We start from the raw sequence: 15,849 nt of genomic DNA, 5'->3' as shown, positions 1-15,849 counted from the left end.
GGAAGCGGGTCGATCAAACACATCGCCACTTACTATCACACTAACCTATTCCTAATTGAGTTAGAGGTCTTTATTAGGTGTTTAGGGGATTAGGAGATGGTTTAAGAAGGAAGGAAATAGATATTCAAAAGGACAAGTCTAAGATAATAGAGTCTTCATATTATGTAACTATAGAAAACCTTGTTATTTACTTTTGCTTCTACACTTTGTTTCCATCCTTAGCCATATTTTTTTTCTTTTTCTTTGGCTTTTGACTCCTTTTATTCTATTTTTTGGAGTTTTTATTTTATTTCTATTTTTATTTTTCTTTTCTTTGGATGGAAATTTCTTTTCTTTATTTTCTGAAGCAACTAACAAATTTTTGTTTACACAGGTTTTTCTCTTCTTCTTTCTTCCTCATTCTATTCTCAGACTTATTCTAAATTGGGTAGGTTGATTTTTTTTTTTGTTTTGTTTTTGTAACAGGGTAAAAGATTTGTGGTTTATGAAAGGCTAAAGAAAGGCTCAGAGGGGCGACTAGCGGAAAATAATTCCTAGGTTTGAATTTCTGGCTATATCGATCCAAAGAGGGCCTAAATTCTCGCTTAGGATATGGTTTAGTGATCAAGCAAGTGGACGTGTGATTTCTCTATCCGGATTTTACTTCTCCCTTGTGTCATTTCTCAAATGTTTCACTCTTATAAGGCTTTAGGCTATATTCTCACGGGATTTGTAGAATAAGTACTCTAGCCTAGATTTAAACTTTCTTGCTAACAATCATAGATACTCATGTAATATATTTATAGATAGATGCAAAGATTATTACCTACATATTAACCTAAGTTTCTAAAAATTATTCTAATGCAAAAAGCTCATTGAGACTTCTAGATTGTTAAGAGCATAGAGAAAAAACAATACCAATATTCCTAAGTGTATAGTATAACTTATTTATTTATATTTTTGAAATTTTGAAATTTTAACTAGAAAACAAGTGCATATTATACATATCTATATCCTAACAGGATGCCTTAATTACACGTGATTCTAATGCCCACCCCCAAACAAGAAGCATGCTTTGTCCTCAAACCATTTAAATAAAGAGGGTAGAAAAATACCATAGAAAGCGTGAAATTGCGGAACATCTCGCAAAACAAGGTTAAAACATACTAATATAAAATAAAAGCGTATGACTCTATAAGAGTTCCACCCATTATGGGGAGAATTAAATTGCTTGGGACATAAGCAGACACTAAATGGAATTAAAAACTTACCTTATCTCCCGGACATGCATATTATCTACCCAATAGCACCATGGGTCTTGTATTTCAGTGGGCATGGCAAGTCAAGAACAAATGCTAGCAAGAACCATAAGCGGTTCCGCCCTACGTGTGTGATCACCTCGCGAGACCAAGCACCATAAGTAGTGCTTTGGAACAAATCTTCGAAAGACTGTTCCGGTATTATTGTAGGAGATGTCATCTCGAAACTACGCTCTGGACATGATAAAAGAATATAAATTTACTTATTTGATTTAAAATGAAAGTCTAATTATGCAAGATTGAATTAAAACTAGTAATGATTATTAACTAAATCTATGAATTAAAGCTAAAATAATTTAATAAAATGAAACTAGAATTATCAATAGCTAACTAACTTTATTGATCTAATGAATAATAATAATAAACTGATTCAAAACTAAATTCAAAACAAGGTAATAAAACTAAATACTGGAGTCTAGACTAATTTATTTTCTAATCTAGGTCTAGTTCTTTTAGTCTCCTCCTTTCCTCTTTTGAAGAGGAGAAAGAGATCCCAAATTTCGTGCATGGGCCTGGAGCCATGTTTTGGGCCAGAAAATCGGGTCCCAAAACCCAATTTCTTCAATCCAAAACGGGGCTTTCAATTGGAAATGACTTCAATGCCATTTTCGTCCACTTTTGCTCCTCTGAATGGGTCAAGGCTTGGACCGTTGGAAAGCTCTTTCCGATTTGGTTGTTTTGACGTATGGTAGGCCCAATTCCGAGGTCTGAGTGCAAAGATATGGCCTCTCGAAAGTTATGTTGACTTTTATCGTTATTTCGCCCCCGTGTTGACTTTGACTTTTTCGACTTTGACCGGGCTTTAAAAAGTACTTTTCTCCTTGAATCTTGGCCTTTAATCACATAACTTTTTAGCAACCAACCCTTGCTCCTTTATCTCCCAAAAGTGACACATTTACGCAAATAATTGACCCCAATGCCTAAAATACATAAAAGCACGTAATTAGCATTAACTCTTATTTATTACTCGCATAATCGGTCTAAAAGTATTATTGTTAAGGGGTTAAAACTATATTTTTGGGCTCTTATCACTTTGTCCCCACTGAATCCATATAGGTTGGGCTGGTGGCAACCAACTTTGCATCCGGGATCGCAACTTTTTGAATGCATTATAGTAGAGTACATCTGGCTGAACGCACAGGTCCACCAATATGGTGCAAATCATAATCTCAAAGGGAGTGTGAGAACTAGTGCATCCTCATGTGGACTTTGGATGTTAAAGGCAGTCGGCTTGATGAAAAGAATGGCGGATCTTTTTCGCGGTATCGCATTGACTGAGCTCTTGTAGTCAACTCACCGTTCATGATCCTCATCTCCTTGGCGTCGCATTTGATATCAGCGCACCTTTGTCAATGACCAGTCCACCGTTTACTTGCTTTACCAGAAATCATATTTATCCGAGTCGGCCATTGGCGGTCTAGTACCTTGGGGGTTCGAACTAACGTCTTCGATCTCAGCCGGCATCTTTGCATTTGCTGTTTGTTTGCCACAAATTGCTTCAAATACCCCCTTTCAATCGGATCCACGTAGTTCATTTTTAGGGTCCTACGTGTCTCGGTGTTGTGATCCTTACTCTTATGGAACTTTGCAAGTGGGTTCTTTGGTCTCACGGTACCCGGGGGGACGGCTTAAGCGGAGCTAGCCATTTAAGGTAACTCGATTTTTATCAGTCCGGAACCTCATCGGCATTTTGTTCGAGGAGGAGCAAAGTTTTTGTCCATTAAGGGAAGGGCTTCCGGGTTCCTTCCACACGTGGCTTCTTTTGTTGCTTTCCATATTTACTCACGGCTACATTACGGTATTGCCTTCTGGGCGTTCGTCCCTTTAATGGGGATTCGGCCCTTTGGCGACCACGATTATGGTCTCTCTTTGATTTTCAAGGGAAGAATTTCCATTCCTTTCTTGAGGAATTCCAAACTGTCCGACGCTAGCTTTCGCTTCTTGGCGTCTGTTCAAGACATCTTCTTCCTACCCCGAATGCGTTTCAACCCTGTCAAGGAGTTCCTCTAAATCACGGGGTGGTTTTCTGGAGAGAGATCCAAATAAGACATTGTTTTCATCCAACCCTTGTTTAAAAGCTATTATAGTCATCTGTTCATCACAAGACTCTATTTGGATGGAAATTTCCATGAACCGTTACATGTAGGATCTCACTGAATCTCCATCCTTTTTCTTGATGTTGAACAGTGCATCGATCCATTTAGGTTGATGCTTTCGTTGCCACGAGTACCGCGCTCTATGAAGGTCCTAAATAGTTCTTGAGGACCTGATCGATGCTCATGTAATCGTGGTACCACTAGAGTGTAGATCCGACAAGGAGGCTTTGAATTCGACACATGACATGGTCATATCTCATATTGTCCTATAGTGGCACGATACCTAAATACGTGATACACCGGATCTGACTTACCACTAAAGACACTGAACTTCAGTTGTTTGTAACCACGGGGATGTGGTTTCCTCATCACCCGTGATGGGAAAGGAGATCTGCCAGCCCCCATTATGGCAGATTGAACGAGGGAGTCTTGCATTTTTCTCCCTTTACTTGTCATCCGATGCATCTGAAGGATCAGATCATTCTTCTCAGTTTCCCATCCAGCTTCTTTAGTAGAATGTTTCTTGGTCTGAGCTCTTTTTCTGTGTCGAGGGTCGACATCATGATTCTGGTTGGTTGACTCTGGTTCGGATGTTGTATCCGAGTCCTCATCTGAGTTCTTTGTATTCTCGACTCGGATGTCGCCGCGTCAAGCTCCCCACACCTTGGGTTCTTTGCGACCACCTACGGAAGGTTGTCATCATCGAGGTTGATGAGTGGATCCTTCCTTGTGTCGGATTGATACGGATGCCTCGCCAGAAATTTGTACTTCGATTCAAGATTGCTCCTTTGTTGTTCCAAAGCCTGTATTGCTTGGCTTTCTTAAACGGACTTCTGGATTGGTGGGACAACATTCTCACTATCTTGACGCTCCTCTTGATCGTTATTCACGGGGCTGCACGGGAATTGCTAGAAGAGCATGGGTCGTGGAAGGGGTTGTCGCGTTGTGGTGACAACGTTGTACCCCTCTTCAAGTGTCTCATGCTCTTCTTCTCTCTCATAGCGTCTGCGCGTGTGGTAGTGCCACCCTTTGTTTTCTATGCTCCTGACATTACAACCGTAAGAGTTTTTAGGCTAAATGAATCGTTTGAAACGTATATTTACCTGATTTTCGTCCCCACACACAGTGCCACTAGATGTAGGGGATTTTTCAAGTTTTCCCTGATCTTCCTCTGTGCCTTGTGATCTTGGAATCTTTGAATGAATGGAGATGGGATGAGATGATTGTAAGTTTAGAGTTAAACCGTCTGACGGCTACCTAGGTATCTCCTTGTTTATTTTGGAGAATCAAACCCTATCTTGCGTAGTTCTAAGAGCATAATCCCTATGGTTTTATTTAGGAAGAGCTTTGATAGTCCTAGGGTTGGGATTTGTCCTCACCGCTTGTGAGTTCCTTCCATCTTTGGACTCTATCTTCCTATTAGGAATTCCCCTCTTTATGGAAGTCTGAATCTAGACCATATCTTTATGAGAGGTAAGTTTCCTTGTTGATCATAATGTCTCATCGTGTATGGGAAGATTATATATACAAGGTAACTCCTAGGATATGTCTTCGCGATTCCTTCCTTATCATTAAAGATCGCCATCTTCGTTCCCCTTCGTTGGGAACTCTCTACATGGAGTTCTAATGGTAGGGTAAATGTTATGTTGGAAGCGTCGTGTCGTATTGGCTTGGCACATGTCCACTAAACACTTCGTCTTACGTCATTGAGATTACTTACTCACAAAACTGATCCGATGGTCCTTGTCTCATTCTAAACATCTATAGTCTTAGGTTATTTCCTATACATGTGTCATCTGTTCAGTGATGGGAAATCCCCCTACAATCAGCATTAGTCTTCATAATCATGTATCAATATTTTATATATATATATATTTTTTTTTTGTCTTTTTACATCAGATCCCCAAGACGTAATGTGACTATTTTAAAGTCAGATTCTCAAGACTTTTGAGTCCTTTATAGTTAGATCCTCAAGACTAGTATTCCCACCCACAAGGTTTCACATTGTAGGGATTCTTCCGATCTATCTCAACAGATGATTGACAAAAGTATACCTTGTACCAACAATTTTCTCTTAATGGCTGTAACCTAGGACAAGTTTCAGAATGGCAATTCTTATGCCAACCTAGCTTATGCACTCTCCTCTTACGCGCAAATGAACTTTTACCGAACCCTACACGAGCGATAGAAATAATCTTCCTTTGAATGTCAATGGGGAGTAATCCCACAAACTAACGGTTGGTGAACACTTAGGTTTCCATCTCAAAACTGATCTCTTAACAACATGCTTACTTCCTGTAGACATTTTATACTTTCGGTCTACTTGAGTTATGAGAATTTGACTCCGGGGCTTGCAACTCCTCTCAGTAAAGGATAAAGTTATGAAGTTCTTAAGGCCCAGTTATCGGTGGCACTTATACTAATGAGATCCTAATGAGTCAAGCTTACAACACTTGGCTTCCTCATGCAAAAAACTTAAACTAGATAGAGTAGCAGGTTCAACAAGACATAGAATGTAATCTTTAAGGTGTGTAGGTAACTTACCCCAATTTTTCGTTTCAACAGTGGTCTAATAAACCGGATCCTTGAGAAAAACGACCTCCACTTCTCCAGTAGGTAACTCTAGAAAAGGCTTTAGTCGATGAGCGTTGACTTTGAAACGAGTCCTTCTCTTTATGTCTTCTACTTCAATAGCTTCAAAAGCTGTGACATGTCTTACTACAAATGATCCGGTCTATCTAGAGCTCAACTTTCCAAGGAAAATTTCTAGACGAGAGTTGTAGACCAGAACCTTCAATCCAAGTTCAAATTCTCTCTTCAGAATTCTTCCATCATGTAATGCTTTAGCCTTATCCTTGTAAATCCTTGACTTATCATTAGCATCACTTCTCAATTCCTCTAATTCACGACGAAGGTTCCTCCTTTCTCCCGCTTGATCTAGACTGAAGTTCATCTCTTTCACTACACAATAGGCTTTGTAGGGGGGACTTCCCGTCACTGAACAGATGACACGTGTATGGGAAATAACCTAAGATTATAGATGTTCAGAATGAGACGAGGACCATCAAATCAGTTCTATAAGTAAGTAATCTCGATGCGTATACGCAGTGTTTAATAAGCATGTGCTGGCACATGGTCACCGCCTTCCAACATAACAGTTACCCCAATCGTTAGGAACTGATGTAGACAGTTCATGAACAGAAGAGAATTGAAGATGGAGATTTTTAATGATAAGGAAGGAATCGTGAAGACATATCTTAGGAGTTACCTTGTAGATATAATCTTCCCATACACGATAGAACATTATGATCGACAAGGAAACTTACCTCTCATAAAGATATGGTCTAGATTCAGGACTTCCATAAAAAGGAATTCCTAATAGGAAGATAGAGTCCAAAGATGGAAGGGAACTCTGGCAAAGTGAAGACAGACCTAACCCTAGGACTCTCAAAGCTTTTCCTATATAAACCATAGGGATTTCGCTCTTTGGAACTACGCAAGAGATGGGGTTTGATTCTCCATAATAAACAAGGAGATCGTGGCATTTTCGTCCGACGGTTCAACCCCGAGTTCATAATCATCTCATCCCATCTCCATTTATTCAATGGTTCCAAGATCACAAGGTACTGAGAGAAAGATCGGGGAAAACTCAAAAATCCCCTACATCTAGTGGCACCATTTGTGGGGACAAAACAGGTAAATATTCATTCTAGGCGATTGATTTAGCCTAAAAAAATCTTCTTGTTATGATGGCGAGAGCAAAGAAAACAAAGGATGGCATTACCACCGCGTGGCGTGTTGTGAGAGAAGAAGAGCATGAGAGACACACGAAGAGGGGACAACGCTGGTCACTACGATGCAAATAACCCCCTCCAAAAACCCATGACCCGACCGAGGCCTTTTCAGCAATTCCGGTCAAGCCCCAGAATAACGCTCAAGAAGCGTCAAGAAAGTGAGAATGTTTTCTTCACCAACCCAGAGTCTGTTCAGGCAAGCCAGGCAGTACTAGATCTGGAACAGCAAAGGAGCAATCTTAAACGAGAAGTACAACTGCTGAGGCATTTGTATCAATCTGACACAGGGAATGAGCCACTCATCGATCTCGATGATGACAACCTTCGAGGAAGGTGGTCGTGCAAAGAACTTCTGGCGTAGGGTCGACTTCATCAGCGAGACATCGAGGTTGTATCTGACAAACTTCGGATGAGGACTTCGGATCTGACATCGAGCGAGTCAACCGACCGGGATCGTGATGTCAACCCCGACCACGAGAAAAGCTTTCGGACCAAGAAGCATTCTACCGAAGAAGGCGCATGGGAAGCTGGGAAGAATGACCTCGATCCAAACGGATGCATCGGATGCGAGCAAAGGGTAGAAAAATGCAAGACTCCCTTATTCAGTTTGCCATAATGGGGCGGGGAAGATCTCTTTTAGCATCCGCGGTGATGAGAAAACCATATCTCGTGGTTCTGAGACAACCTGAAGTTCGGTGTCTTTAGTTGGAAACCAGATCACGGTGGATCGCGTATTCGGATATCATGCCACCATGGGACAATATGGAAGATATGACCATGTCGTATGTCAAAAATTCAAAGCCTCCTTATGCGGATCTACGCTCCAATGGTACCCTGAGATTACGGCGTCGAATAAGGTCCTCGGAAGAACTATGTAGGACCTTCCGTGAACAAATACTCATGCAACAAGCATCAACCTAAGCGGATTGATGCGTTCTTTATCAAGAAAAAGGATGGAGAGGCATTGAGATCCTACATGCAAGCGATTCATGGAAATTTCAATCCAAATAGAGTCTTGTGATGAGCGGACTACTATAATAGCTTTTAAACAAGGGTTGGATGAAAACAGCGCCTTATTAGGATCTCTCTCTAGGAAACCACCCGTGATTTAGAGGAACTCCTTGACGGGGATGGAAACCCATGCGGGGTGGGAAGAAGATGTCATGAATAGGCGTCAATAAGCGAAGAAAACTAGTGGGATAGTTCACGGGTTCCTCGAAGGGAATGAAAATTCTTCCCTTCAAAAAAAAGAGGAGGCGGAATTGGTGGCTAAAGGGCGAATCCCCATCAAAGGGGCCGAATGCCGGAGGGCAATACCAAAATGTAACCAATAGTGTAGATGGAAAGCAACATAAAAGCAGCGTGTGGAAGGAGCAGATCCGATGGCAAGTCAAATCCAGTGGATCCGCGTATTCAAGAATATCGTGCCACTATGGGACAATATGAGAGATATGACCATGTCATGTGTCAAGAATTCAAAGCCTCCTTATGCGGATCTACACTCTAGTGGTACCCAGATTACACGAGTGTCGGATCAGGTCCTCGAGAAAAGAACTATTTAGGACCTTCATAGCAGGGTGCTCATGCAATAAGCATCAACCTAAGCGGATCGATCGGTGTTCAACATCAAGAAAAAGGATGGAGAGGCGAGATCTTACATGCAATGGTTCATGAAAATTTTCATCTAAATAGAGTCTTGTGATGAGCAATTTTGCTATAATAGCTTTTAAACAAGGGTTGGATGAAAACAATGCCTTATTGGGATCTTTTCGAGAAAACCACCCGTGATTTAGAGGAACTCCTTGGCGGGGTTGAAACTCATGCGGGGTGGGAAGAAGATGTCTTGAGCAGGCGTCAAGAATCGAAGAAAGCTAGTCCGGATAGTTTACGGAATTCCTCGAAGGGAATGTAAATTCTTCCCGCCGAAAATCAAAAGAGACCATAATCGTGGTCGCCAAGGGGCGAATCCCCATCAAAGGGGCCGAATGCCCGGAGAGGGCAATACCGGGAATGTAGCGGTGGTGCGGATGGAAAGCAACAAAAAAAGAAGTCATGTGTGGAAAGAGCTGAAGAAGCTCTTCCTTGATGGACAAAAACTTTGCCTCTCGAACAAAATGTCGGATGAGGTTCTAGACTTGATAAAAATCAAAGCTACCTCAAATGGCGACTAAAGCTTAAAGCTTGGTTCCACGGGTACGAGACCAAAGAATCTTGCAAGTTCCATAAGAGTAAGGGTCTGACACGAGAACTGCGGGACCCTAAAAATGAACTACTGAGGATCTGATTGAAAGGGGTATTTGAAGCAATTTGTGGCAAACAAGCGGGGCAAATATAGTACGACTGAGGAGATCGATCACGTCGGTTAAAGGGACCCAAGATCTTGGACCGCTCAACGGCCGACTCTAGAGATAAATATGATTTACGGTAAAGCAATTAAATGAAGTGGACCCAGTCAGCGACATGGGTCGCGATATCAAATGCAAAATCGCTGGCGGATGAGGATCATGAGCGACAAAGGCGACTCTGAGGGAGCTCGAAGTGATGCGGTACCCGGAAAAGATTACGGCGCTCATTCTTTTCTTGAAGGACCGATATGATAGAATTGATAGTTTTACTAATGAATAAAAGCGATGAAACTCTAAACAAAAGTAAAACTAAACACTAAACTATACCGTTATTATCAAAGATTTCTACTCTCGATACTATTGAAGTAGAGTTGGAATAGAAGATTCATTCCACTCCCTAGTTCTTTAGCACTCAAAGTTTCCTGGGACTATCAATCCTACCAAAGTCGATGAGAGTTTTATGAATTATACTATAAAATGTTACGAAAATACTAAAGTTTGAATCTAGAATAAGATTTAGGGGGAATTGAATCTACCTTGAACCTGACTTAAGAAACTAGCATAGATTGTTGTAATCGATTCTTACGTTCTTGTTGGTAGTAATTGGTCATTCTAATCCTAATTATGCATGGCATCTCTACCAATTCATAACTAGCATGTGAGGGATGTCCACCCATTCTCATGGCGAATCAGCGACCTTCTAGAGTGGAATAAACTCTTATAGCGATTCTATACTACCACAATCAAGCTTTCATCAAGGCTTCATCAAACCCCCTCAATGGAGGTTTAGCCTTGATTCATTAAACTATTATTTCCAAATGAAATTGAATAAGACATAACATAAAGATTCTAACTTTTATTAATATAGCGATTATAATCAATAATTCAAAACTTAATTAAATAACTAAGAAATGAATAACAACTAATAACTGAATTTAGATCTAAGTAATTCAATAAGTCAAACCCGAAATTATCAAGACTAACTATTTTATTTAATCTAATGAATAATAACAATCATTCAATAATCTAGATTAAAACAAGGAATGAAAACTAATTAAAATTCTCAAAACTAGATCTAAGAACTAAGGTTTAATGGCTACTCTAATGGCTCCTTTCTATTCTAAGCTCATTCCTCCTTTAGAGCTAAGTCTTGTGTGTGGAAATGGAGGAGACCAGATCCATATTTTCGTGCATGGGCTGAGGGTCCATGTTTTGGGGAAAAAATCGAGCCTAAAAAATGATTTCTTGATCTGAGGGCCCTTTCAAGGTGGCTTTGACTTGATAGGCTTTTCGTCCAATTTTGCTTCTTTGATTGGGTCAAGATTTAAATCATTGGAAATCTCTTTCCGAGGCAGTCGTTTTGACATAAGTTCGCCCAATTAGGAGGCTGAGTCCAAAGATCACGATCTTTTGGAAGTTGTACGACTTTTGTGTGTTGTTTACTTTGTCTTGGCCTTTAATCCGAACTTCTTAGAAACCAACCCTTTGCTCCTTTATATAAGCCAAAGTGGCATATTTTGCACATAATTGACTTCAATGCACGAAATACATAAAAGCATATAATTAGCATTAACTCTTATTTATTACTTCGCGTAATTGGTCTAAAAGTATTATTGTTAAGGAGTTAAAACTACAATTTTGATTTTGTTATCAAACCACCCCCAAACGACATTTGCTTGTCCTTAAGCAAATATGAGAAATTAACATAAGTGACCAAAAATAGAATTTAACTAATCTTGTTTCACGAGAATGCGATTGCATTGACCATATCACGACAAGGCGCTAAACCACTAGGAATTCCCTAGTGGGCGAGTTATAACCTCATTGAGGATTTTCTAATAAAGGTACTCACAAACTTCATCTATACTAGCGACTCAGAAATAAAACTATTGTTTCCTTATCTATGTCTCGATTATCTATACATCTCACTTGCTTAATGAATACAAAATAATCAATTCGAAACCTAAGCTAATATATGCATAATAATCAATCATCTGTGAATAAACATATATACAATGAGTAATACTATGAAATGAACTAGCGAGGGTCCATTTCTAAAACTTGGAATAAGCGTCCTTAATTAGGTCCTCACATAAATGTCAAGACAAAACCACTCTGATTTTTCCACTCAAGTTTAATTTACTCGATTAATGCGGTCGCGCGATAAAAGATAAAATGAATAGTCTACCTAATGAAATGAGCGATGAACTCAAAAGCGTGAAGTAAACTAAAACTTTCTACATGTCTATTTTTATCAAAGAATTCTACTCTCAATCCTATGAGATATATAGTGGAGTAGAGTGATTCGGTTTCCACTCTCCTAGTCCTTCCGTGTTAATGTTCTCTAAGTATAAAGTATTCTAACTCACAAAAGTCTAATGAGAGATTTCACGAAAAGGCAACTAGACTACGATGCAACTACCCACAAAGATGCACTAGTCAACTATCCAGAACAACTAAGGGAATGCTACGTTTGATTCTATGATAAGGAGTTTAGAGGGGATTGATTCCACCTATTTCGACTTAATCCTATTTAACGACCGAATAAATTTCGTGAAATCGAATGAAGCTGCCAGCGAGACAATTGGTTCTTCCTAATCCCTAATTACACATGGCATTCCTACCAATTCATAACTTGCATGTGAATGATTAAACCCATTCTCATGGTGAACTAATCGTTTTTAGAGTGGAAAGGAAATTACGGCCGATTCTACGATAGTGGGAATCAAGCTTTCATCGAGGCTTCGACCCCCTCTAATGGAGGTTTAGCGAGAATCATTACTGTAATCATTTCGATTAAATTTAAACTAAACATGATATAAGAATTGAAATTTACTAATCTAAATTAAACAATAATTAAAATCTAATTAATAACTAAGAATTGAATAACAAGTAATAAATGAATCGGATCTAACACAAAATGTAAATGACAAGAATCGAATTTAACAACTAGCTATTTTATTAATCAAACTAATTCAGTAATGATTCTAATAGTTTAATCTAAAACAAAATTGGATTTGAAATTAACTTAATTAAAACAATTAAATCTAGATCTAGAAGCTATTTCTAATGGCTACTTTTCTATTACAAAGCTATTTTTCTAACCTAAAATCTACTATTCTCCGAAAAAATCTACCATTAACAAAAGTTAAGCTTTAGTTTTTATACTTTCAGATCAAAAATCGTGCATGGGCTTGGAGCCATGTTTTGGGCTAGAGAATCAGCCCAAAACCAAGTATTTTCGATCAAAAAGGCCTCTTGGCTGCAGTTGGCTTCCAGCAGACTTTTGTCCACTTTTTCTCCTCTGATTGGATCAGTCTTAGACCGTTGGAAAGCTCTTTCGAGGCGGTCGTTTTGACATAAGGTAGGCCCCGTTCAGAGTCGAGTCAAAGATATGGCCCGGAGTTCTGGCGACTTTGTGTCTTTTTTACGCCCAGCGTCGACTTTTCGGCTTTTAGTAGGGCTTTTAGAAAAACTTTGTCTTCTTGAATCTTGGCCTTTAATCGAACTCCTTAATGCTTAGCCTTTGCTTCTTTATCTCTGGCTTAAGTGGCACATTTTCTGCACCTAATGGACTTTGAAGCACAAATGCATAAAAACGCGTGTCGGTGTTAACTTTCTTGAGTATTACTCACATATTGGTTAAAAAGTATGACTGTTAAAGGGTTAAAAAACTACAGTTTTGGGCTCTTATCCACACTTTACCTAACAATCTCAATGACATACAAAGGAAGCGAGTCGATCAAACACATACGCCGCTTGCCTATCCACACTAACTTATTCCTAATTGAGATAGAGGTCTTTATTAAGGTGTTGCGGGGATTAGGAGATAGTTTAAGAAGGAAGGAAATGGATATTCAAAGGACAAGTCTGAGATAATAAAGTTTTTCATATTATGTAACTAGAAACCTTATTCTTTACTTTTGCTTCACACTTTGTTTCCATTCTTAGCCATATTTTTTCTTTTTCTTTTCTTTGGCTTTGACTCCTTGATTCTATTTTTGGAGTTCCTAACTCTTTTATTTCCTTTTATTTTTATTTTTTATTTGGATGGAAACTTACTTTTCTCTTAAGGCGACTAGCGAATTCTTGAGTTGCGGTTCTTCTCTTTTCTATTCTTATCTCTATTCTCGGACTTATTCAAAAATTGGGTAGGTTGATTTTTTATTTTGTTTTGTTTTAATAGCGAGGGGTAAAGGATTTGTGGTTTTGTGAAAGGCTTTCGAAAGGCTCGGAGAGGCTGACTAAGCGGAAAATAATTCATAGGTTTGAATTTAAGCTATATCGATCAAAAAGAGGGCTAAATTCAAAGCTTAGGATATGGTATAGTAATCAAGCAAGTGTACATGTGATTTCTCTATCGGATTTTACTTCTCCCTTGTGTCATTTCTCAAATGTTCCTTATCATATAAGGCTTTAGGCTATATTCTCCACGGGATTTGTAGAATAAGTACTCCAGCCTAGATTTTAGAAACTTCACTTGACAATGTAGATACTAAGCAACATATTTATAGATAGATGCAAAAGGATTATTACCTACATATTGCTAAGTTTCTAAAAACTATTCTAATGAAAATTTCACGATGAAACTTCTAGATTATTGAGGCGTAGAAAGAAAACAATACCCGATATTCCTAAGTGTATAGTATACTTTTTATTATATTTTAAAATTTTGAATTTTTTAACTAGAAAACAAGTGCGTATTATCGTATCTATATCTATTAGATGCTTGTAATTCTTGGCGTGTTTCTATGCCCTACAAACAAAAGCATGCTTTGTCCTCAAAGTATTTAAATAAATAGGTTAGTGGAATACCGTTGAAAAGCGTGAAATTTTTGTAATATCTACAAAATAAAGTTAAACAATCTTAATATGAAAAAAAAGCGTAGCTGGCTACATAAAAGTTCCACCATTATGGGGTTAATGAGAAATAAATTGCTTGGGACATAGCGGACACTAAGCGAAATAAAAAACTAACCTTAACTCACTTGTTTAAGCATTTTCGCCATTTCCCTCGAAGAGCGGAGTTCACCCATCTGCCGTACCATGATAACTTACCCGAGCCGTAGGTATGCCAAATTGACTTGTCTTTATCATGCAGTGTTACTGTAATGCGATGGGGTGTAGGAGCAGCGAATGAGGGTTGCACTTACCCATCCGTGAAATCGTTACTTCGATAGTGAGAACCGCCCGGTGGTGCAGGTCACCGGCTGACTTGACCACTTTTCAAATCTCTAAGTCTTTGAGGAATGTAATGCCTCTAAAGTCCTTTAGTGAAAAAAAATTGGACTAATTGCCACTTTCATAACCAGGGTGGACACTTCAAAGGAGAGTGTAAAAGCGGTCCCAACACTCATAGTAATGCTTTCGTTCTCCCGGCTTGCTTAAAATTAAATTATCGCTCTTATACATTAGTTTTGAAATGGGATAAAAATTGTCCCATATCTTAGATAAGTTTACTGCATGAAACATTGAACAAACACATCCAAGGCGTTGAGACTTTGACACCCAAAGGGCGTGCATATTTGCTAGTATAAATAACTCTTTGTAACTTTTTTTTTTGGTAACAAAATAACTCTTTGTAATTGTTATCCCAACTTTTATTTTGCAATGGATATTCTTCGGTGTAAACCCAACGTCCCAACCGACCGACCCATATACACTAAAGTCTGAAATGTTCTAAAAAACCTTCTTTATGCAATTTCTAAGTTCATGATGGTCAATTTGACATTATCTATTTAATGGCGACTGAAAATGAGAGGATCTATCTCACTTATGGAGTGTCATCAGCGGTGTTGGTCCCCTTTCCAGCCAATTAATTTTTGATAGTCCTCATTATATTACAAATTTTTTCCAAGTGGCATGTTGCCATTTATTAGAATATAGATGGTGGAAACTTTTGGAATTTTGGATCTAGTAAAAGTCAACAAAAAGTACAAGACTGGTCAAACACATCTATCATCTATATATAATTATGAACAATTAGAAGGGGGGTATTGGACTAATGGTACACAATCTTCAAAAACTAAATACACAAAAGCTAATGGTCATTCTTAGACTTATTTTTCAAATGCAAACTAAAAATCATGCACTTATCTTTCACAACTTCACTCCTATATTCTTTGAACTTGTACTCTTCCTACTTGGAGGAGGATGGCACCTTTCCTTCACTGTAACATTGATTACACAAGCTAAAATATAATGAGATTTCATCTCCTTGAAGTGTGACCCAATAACGGGATAATGGCACACAGGAGCAGGCGGCATGATGACCATGCGAGTCCTATCCCTGTTTCAAGCTTCACCATAGTGGTCA

This window comes from Coptis chinensis, chromosome 1 (assembly GCF_015680905.1).
Source record: "Coptis chinensis isolate HL-2020 chromosome 1, ASM1568090v1, whole genome shotgun sequence".
Classification (NCBI taxonomy): domain Eukaryota; kingdom Viridiplantae; phylum Streptophyta; class Magnoliopsida; order Ranunculales; family Ranunculaceae; genus Coptis; species Coptis chinensis.
The sequence above is the reverse complement of the archived record's forward strand: the minus strand, read 5'-3'. Positions refer to the sequence as shown.